Consider the following 8133-nt stretch of genomic DNA (forward strand, 5'->3'; position numbering starts at 1 on the left):
CATTTTAGTGAACAGAATGCAAAGAAGATGCAAGATTGGATGGACAAGAAGAATATTTATTAACTATTGCAGAGACAAAAAAGAAATCCGTGGATTTGGCTTTGGAGAAACATGAACTCGAAGTGTTGGATGTGGTGGTTGAGACCTTGCCGGAATGGAAGCAGCAATTTATGTTGGATAAACAAAATAAGATTTTGGAAAAACATGGTTATCCTACTAGAACACTTGATTATCCTAGCACTATGTAGCTTATGGAACTATGTAGCTTCAATTATGTTTTTTTTTTTTTTTTTGCAATTTGATCTAGTGGAATCAATGTAGTTGAAGTATTTTTAGTATCAATCAATTTTATCTTCTTTTTGATTTGATTTGATTCAATATATGAAACCAAAAACCTAGTTTGTTCAAGAGGAAAAAAAATGAGAGAGTAGAAAAAAAAAACTAAATATAGGATTGGGGAAGTGGAGTGGCTCCTGCATGTTTTTTGTGGTTAGCGCAATTAAGATTGGCGCTGAAAAACGCCAATCTTAATAGCGCTGAACTTCATTCTTTTTAGCGCTTGACTTACGCTATTTTGATTAGCGTTAAGCGCCATTCATATTGGCGTTTCTTGTCCTCTACTGCGCCAATTTTATTGGCGTTCAGTGCCATTCTTATTGGCGTTTCGATGGATTCCACGAACCCTTCCACCAAACCATGGAACGTTGCTTGGATTTTCTGTGGAAAACCCCAACTTGAAAGCCGCTAGACTTGACATTCAATGAATTTTCCACACTTGAAATAGGTTGGATTCCACCACAAGACTTGCTCTAAAGACCTCTGATCATTGTGTAATCTCTAGTTTTTTTCAATATCATCTCTGTTGCACTATTGTCATAACATTTTGGATCTTTTAAAGTTTTTTACTATTTTCTTCACATCAAAATGACAGCAGGTGATTTAAGCTATTAAATCAAATGCAAACGCATCTAGATTCCTATCGATTACAGCGGAAACAATTCATAAAATACATGCATAGTTGATCATTCTTAATGTTGATCTGATTGCACGAAGCTCAAATGACTAGCTTTCTACAGTCTGAATCATGTGGTTATTATATATAAGCCATGAAGGACAAGCTACATGTGAAGATGAAACACTAATCGATGAAGTTACATGTTGCATGATCCATCAAAAACGGGCTCAGCCACGTGGGTGGATTGGGGAGTACGTAGCGGCCCTAAATAATGTCTAATCTGTTCTTAATTGAAAGGGAAACATGGAATTATGGATTAGTGAATCCAAGAAAAAATACTTATGGGTTTTTACTCTGTCCATCAATTATTGATGAGTGCTTTGCAACCAAAAGTAATTTTCCTACAGAGAAAAGTAGAAATATGCAAAGTTAATTTCGATATGGAATTTTCATAACGATTTCTAAACTTTAAAAAAAAAGCACAAAATTGGTCAATTAACCCAATAATGATAATCCCTGGGTGAAAAAGACATGTAAAATTTGATGTTGTTCAAATGGACGAAAATGTAAAAATAGCTAAACAGTTTCATCCTACCCATTTTCAAATACTTTTTCTTATTTTTAATTTATATGAGAATGCATCCAGTTTCATCCTCGCTCTTTTTTAAGTTTAAGACAGGATGGATCCAGTTTCATTCTTCCTATTTTTTTTATGTCCGTTTCACTCATACTAATTTTTACTCGTCCATTAGAACCATGTTTTAAAAATATCTGGACAAATGACCCATTTTCTGAAGAAAAAAAACACACATATCTTTATTTTTGATTTCTGCTTTTGATATCCATATCCCTTAATATTAAAAAATGTAAAACATGTCTATATCTCAGAGGATATCTAGAATCTTAAGATGGAATGCAATCGTTTAGTGCATAAATATTGATTTTGAATTATTTGCGAATAAAGAATCTAATTTACAAGGCAATAATTGGAGTCTTGGAGTAGTAATTTGTAAATTGCTCAAGCAAACCTTAACAACCTCACCCGTGGCCAACAATCATTGCTCAGCAACAACTTTGCGCTAGAAGCCAATTTGGGGACCAAAGGTTGGGTGGAAGAACAACAATACCAGCTCTGATACAACAACTTGTCAATTTTGAGTCTTCTTTGGAAATGCACGCAAGGAAGGAGGATTTCACGTTTTCTTGTTATACAATGTGGAATATTTGGTTAGCAAGAAATGTTAAGGTCTACAACAGCATGGTGCAAACACCGAAACAAATATTTCATATAGCCTTACTCCTCAGCCAGGAATACAAATGGGCAGCCCAACACAATTTGTGCAACCAACACGCTACACAACAGAAACAGCGGGATAGGTCGACTACGATTTGAGTTCAATGGAAGGACCTCCAGAACCAATGGCTCAAAATCAACACTGATGGAGCGTCCAAAATGAACAATCAAGGCGAACCAGAGATGGCTGGAGCGGGTTGGATCTGCAGAAATGAACATGGTACAGTGATTATGGCTATGGCAACACCACTTGGCAAAACGACAACAATCGTGGCAGAGACATGGGCATTACTACTAGCTGTGAGGATGGCGGCCCTCAAAGAATGGAACATCATCCTATTCGAAACGGACTCAACGGCGTTGTTAACACTTGTCTCGAAGGACCCCTCTGAGGCACCTTGGATCATACGAACTTTGTTACAAGAAATACAACAACATCTCCGTTTACTACAGGCTTATGTGATAACACACACATATAGGGAAGCGAATCAAGCGGCGGATGGACTTGCAGACTTTGCAGCAAAAAAACAATTACAACACGGGATTGAAATCAGTAACAGAACATCAACCCACATATGGGAGCACACTCATCCTGAATTTCTTAATGTAATTGTTATGAATGACTCGGTGGGGACTCGTTACCCAAGAGAAGTTGATGTTTATTAATAACGAAACTTCTTCTTTTCAAAAAAAACAAAAAAAAAGAAATCTTTAACAACCCCTCGTGACTACTTCGAATTTTGTAAAGAAAAATTATTTTATAATTATCTGGAGCTCATGACCCCATTAATGCTTTGGTCGATCACTCTGTATAAGTCCCTAAAGACTTGCAGCTCTTTACCTCAAAAACTATATACCTCAACTTGAGCTCTATCCAAAAGCATTCCCAAGAAACTCTTTCCCTTTTGTGTGTTCGATTTTATAAACCAATCTTTTAGATGGAGACGACTGGAATTCCCCGTCCAAATGAGATCTCTCTTCCACCAACACTCCCACTTCCGGTGGATGGCGTTAATCCGATTTGCGGCACCGGGAATTCTTACGTTCCAATGTTCTCATTTCGATGAAGTTCGAAAAATGTTATCACAGTTTAAACAAGCACAAGTGGTGAATCTTCAAGGAACATCTTTAACTGTTGTTCAAGTTGCTGCTATTGCTCGAAGACCCGACGTGAAAGTTAGGCTCGACAAAGTTGTGGCTCATGATCGTGTTTCCAAAAGTGCTAAATGGGTTTCTGAAAAAATTGCTCCTGGAACTGCTGATAAGACCACTGATCTTCAGACTGAACTTATTCGTTTCCTCAATGCTGGAGTTATAGGGAAAGAATTTCTTCCAACAAGTTATTCCAAGATCGCAATGCTCGTGCGAACAAATACGCTTATGCAAGGGTATTCTGGCATAAGGTGGGAGGTTTTGGAAGGTATGTCTAAGTTGATGAATGAAAATTTGATCCCAAAAATGCCACTAAGGGGTACTGTTACTGCTTCGGGTGATGCCGTTGTATTGTCTTTTGTTGCCGGATTACTTACTGGGAGGCATAACTCGCAAGTAATGACTCCAGAAGGTGATGTTATCACCTCCTTGAAGGCTTTGAAACGTGCAGGAATTCCAGCTCCGTTCGAGTTACAAGCTAAAGAAGGTCTTGCTCTAGTTAACGGTACTGCGGTCGGATCCGCAGTAGCTGCCACCGTTTGCTTTGATGCAAACATTTTGGCGCTCTTGTCAGAAGTTCTATCTGCTTTGTTCTGTGAAGTGATGCATGGGAACTCAGAATTCACCGATCCTCTTACTCATGAACTTAAGCATCATCCTGGTCAGATTGAAGCCGCAGCTATTATGGAATTTCTTTTAGATGAGAGTGATTATATGAAACAAGCTGAAATCAAGAACAAAGAAAATCCACTTACTAAACCAAAACAAGACCGGTATGTGCTTAGAACTTCACCGCAGTGGCTTGGACCACAAATTGAAGTCATTCGTATGGCGACTCATTCAATCGAACGAGAAATCAATTCAGTCAATGACAACCCAATGGTTGATGTTTCTCGTGATCTTGCACTTAATGGAGGGAACTTCCAAGGTACCCCGATCAGGGTTTCAATGGATAACCTTAGATTTTCTCTTGCAGCAATTGGTAAACTCATGTTTGCTCAATTCTCGAACTGGTTTGCGATTACTACAACAATGGTTTGCCATCAAATCTAAGTGGTGGTCCAAACCCAAGTTTAGATTATGGGTTCAAAGGTGCAGAAATCGCCATGGCTTCTTACTGTTCAGAGCTTCAATACTTGGCCAATCCAGTTACTACTCATGTCCAAAGTGCTGAACAACATAACCAGGATGTGAACTCTCTTGGTTTGATTTCAGCAAGGAAGAGTGCAGAAGCTATTGAAATCTTGAAGCTCATGTCATCCACTTACATGGTGGCCCTATGTCAAACAATCGATCTTCGACATTTGGAGGAAAACATGAGAGAAGTTGTTAAGCATGTTGTGCAACAAGCAGTGAAGAAAACTCTTTACAGTGACGAGAAGGACGGATCATTGCTCGCATCTCGTTTCTTCGAGAAGGAACTCTTGCAAGTCATTGAACACCAACCCGTGTTCTCTTATCTTGAGGATCCTACTAACACATCTTATGCGCTTCTACTTCAACTGCGCGAAGTACTAGTGGCCAAAGCACTTAACACTTGTCCTGCCAAAGATGGTGAAAAAGAGATTAGTGAGGAAGATAAGTACTTGATATTCAAGAGAATTCCATTCTTTCAAAATGAACTGAAAGCAATCCTAGGTGATGAAGTAACTAAGGCAAGATAGAATTTCAACAAAGGCGACTTCCCAATTGCTAACAGAATCAAGAAATGCAGAACATATCCGATATATCAGTTTGTCAGGGGCCAAGTTGGAACTGAGTTACTAAGTGGTGGGAAGAAAATAAGTCCTGGAGAAGATATTGAAAAGGTTTACGAAGCTGTCAATGAAGGTAAACTGGGTGATGTTTTGAAGAAATGTTTAGCATTCTGGGATGGATCTTCTGGTCCGTTTACGCCAAGGCCAAGTGCGTCATCACCGGCATGTAACAATCCCGAGTACTGGAGTTGGTTTTGTTGGATATTTTCAAGGTTTTCCATTCAAAATTGAACAGACGCGTCTCTTCCCATAAGCCACCACTAATGGCTTTTGGAAGCGTCTGTTGGTGATGAAACGACACTACCAACAGGCATGAATATCACTATAAGTAGCGAAGATGTTCTCCCATTCCAACACATCAAAAACAATCTGTTTTCTGCTTCTCTAAAAATCATCATCAGAACCTTATACAGTGTGTTTCTTGGTCGGGTCAAGGAAGTACAATCCTTGAATTCGATTACGGTATTAGGGCTTCATTGAATCCTGAAGGCATAATTCGAGAGACCGTTTGTACTCGCCAAATTTATTGGGAAAGGTCGAATTATTGTCTAAAAGAATCGAAAGAGCCTTGAAGTCAGGGGTACACCATTTTCTGTTTCTGTTTTCATCCTCTTATTTAACCCAAAATTTCCAACAGGTTTAACAAGGCTAAAGCCTGCAACAAGTGGTAGGGATTCTGGACCCTATAATAACTTGTTCGAGTTTGTTAGTTTAATTGTTTGCTGTTTTAATCAACTTGTTGCTTTCATTGTGATGAGTTTGTAATGGAGTATGTAATATCCTAGCTATCAGTTGGTTAAGTTTGCTAGAAAATTTAGGTTATCTAGTCTGTGGTTGGTGTAGTGTGTTAATTCTCCTAATATAATTAGGAGTCAGCTTCTACTTAGCAGAAGCTAGTTGTGTACCTTTGCTTTCTATAAATATAAATAAGTATTGTTAATGTATTCAGCTTCAGCACTTCTTGAAATTGTGGGCTGTTTCTTAAAAGACCATGGGAACAAACCGAAAAAACACATTATCCACTAGTTGAATTTCTAGTATCATGGCATCTTGGGCCCGTCTGAATCAGTACATCATCAAAAATAAAAATGAAAACTATAGCCACATCCATTTTTACATTTTTCTCCACTGTGAAATCTACGGGCGCAAAATTTCATGCGCGCACCCATTTCTGAGAACAAAATTTCTCTGGCACCCATATTATTTATAATTAGTTTTCTCCTCTCGCTTCTTCTTCTTCCTTCAGTCTTCTTTTTTTTTCCGGAATTCTTTCTTCCTCCGTCTTCTATCTTTTAATCAAGGAAGAAGGCTTTTGTTCGATCAACATAAACCGATTTCGGTCAGTCGCTGAATAACATCGATTTTCATATGTTTTTTTTTTTGAAATCCTTACGGTGATTAATATCAGATTTATTTATGTATATTCTTTTTGGGATCTGATTGATGTGGATCGACAAGGAAACTAAATTCTGGTTCGCTCGGTGATTGATAACTAGGCTTTCCCTACCTGGAATTTTGAGGATTTTATTCCTGATGTGTTAGATGTTTGTATATATGTAGATGATTGTACTAGGGAAGTCTTGATATGGATCTATTGTTTATTAGCGACTTCAAGCAAGATGTGGGTATTGTGCTGGTATTGATACCAATTTTAGGGTCACCGACTGATTTTTTTCCCCTAATTTAATTGAAGTAGGATTACGACAACGACTACAGTATCTTTTTGTGTATTCCCACTCACTACCGTAGTTGTTCTTCGTACTTCATGGTGTGTTCACTCTGTAATTGAAAAATAAGCATGATGTCGATGATATTGTTTCGTTATTGCTTTCTGATGAATCGCTCCTTTCTTCTACACAGCGTGCACCTGTTTCCTGCTTGGCTGTAGAACCTATTGGGACATCACCATCTTGTTTTCCTTAACAAGGTTCCATCACAAGACAATGCGAACTAAAGGAATTCGGGAGATTACCAGTAAAGGTGTTGTAAGAAATGTCTAGAGCTTTGAGTGATTTGAGTGAACTTAGTTAAGGAGGAAGATTACCAAAGAATGAATTGTGTCTAAGAACTACGGATTCAATATTAACGAAAGAAGAAATGGAAGAAGGAATTGGTCCATAAAATGAATTTTCAGCAAGACGAATGTGTGTGAGTTGAGTAAGTGATGAAATGAGAGGAGAAATAGTTCTTGAATAACCAACAGGGTCAAGAACGATTGAAGTGATACGAGTTAAATCAGAGCTACAAGTGATTTCACAAATGAAATGTGTTCCGTGACACAGTGCGATTGTTGTCCTATAGGGGATGGAGGTGTAATTTACTATTCAAAATGGGTATTCCATTATGTTTCAGTGGTGTGTACAGTTAGGAGCTTCTTTGGTGTTCTCATAGTAAAATTAATCAAAATGCACGAGACAGATTTTATCATCATTAAACAGATTTATTTAGCTACCACTTTCTGGATTTTGTGATTTTCCGTCTTCTTTCTATCATATGCTAATGTAGAATGTTTGGTCGTAATAGTGAAATAATCTGTCATGCATCCACGAAAATGGTGAAATAATCTGTTATGCATCCATGAAAATGGTTGTGTAACCTGTTATGCATCTACAAAAGTTGTTGCATAACTTGTCATGCACCTACAATAATATCTACATAACATGTTATGCAGTCGTGAAAATATGACTGCATAATGCATTATGCATCGAGAAAATTGTTGCACAATCTTTTATGCATCGAGAAAATAGATGCGTGACCTGATATGCATCCTTAAATATGGATGCAAATTGCATTATGCATCAATTTTTTATGTACACACTAAAATCAACCAAAACAATGATTACATAACTTGTTATAGATGCATAACTTTGTTATGCAGATGCATAATTTGTTATGCAGTCAAGAAAATGGTTGCATAATTCGTTATGCGTCTGCAGAATGTGTTATGCATCTTTTTTTTGGTGGCTGCATAATGG

The 8133-nt window shown here is 37.8% G+C and overlaps 1 long non-coding RNA gene and 1 pseudogene across 1 annotated transcript; both read left to right on the forward strand.

Annotated features, from left to right (window-relative positions):
• Positions 1-3149: 3149 nt before the first annotated feature.
• LOC113314235 lies at positions 3150-5662 on the forward strand (annotated as a pseudogene).
• A 727-nt stretch (positions 5663-6389) lies between these two features.
• LOC113313736 lies at positions 6390-7626 on the forward strand. Its single transcript, XR_003342011.1, has 2 exons — positions 6390-6497; positions 7019-7626. It is a non-coding gene; the product is annotated as an uncharacterized LOC113313736 (long non-coding RNA).
• Positions 7627-8133: the final 507 nt, after the last annotated feature.

This window comes from Papaver somniferum, chromosome 9 (assembly GCF_003573695.1).
Source record: "Papaver somniferum cultivar HN1 chromosome 9, ASM357369v1, whole genome shotgun sequence".
Taxonomy (NCBI): Eukaryota; Viridiplantae; Streptophyta; class Magnoliopsida; order Ranunculales; family Papaveraceae; genus Papaver; species Papaver somniferum.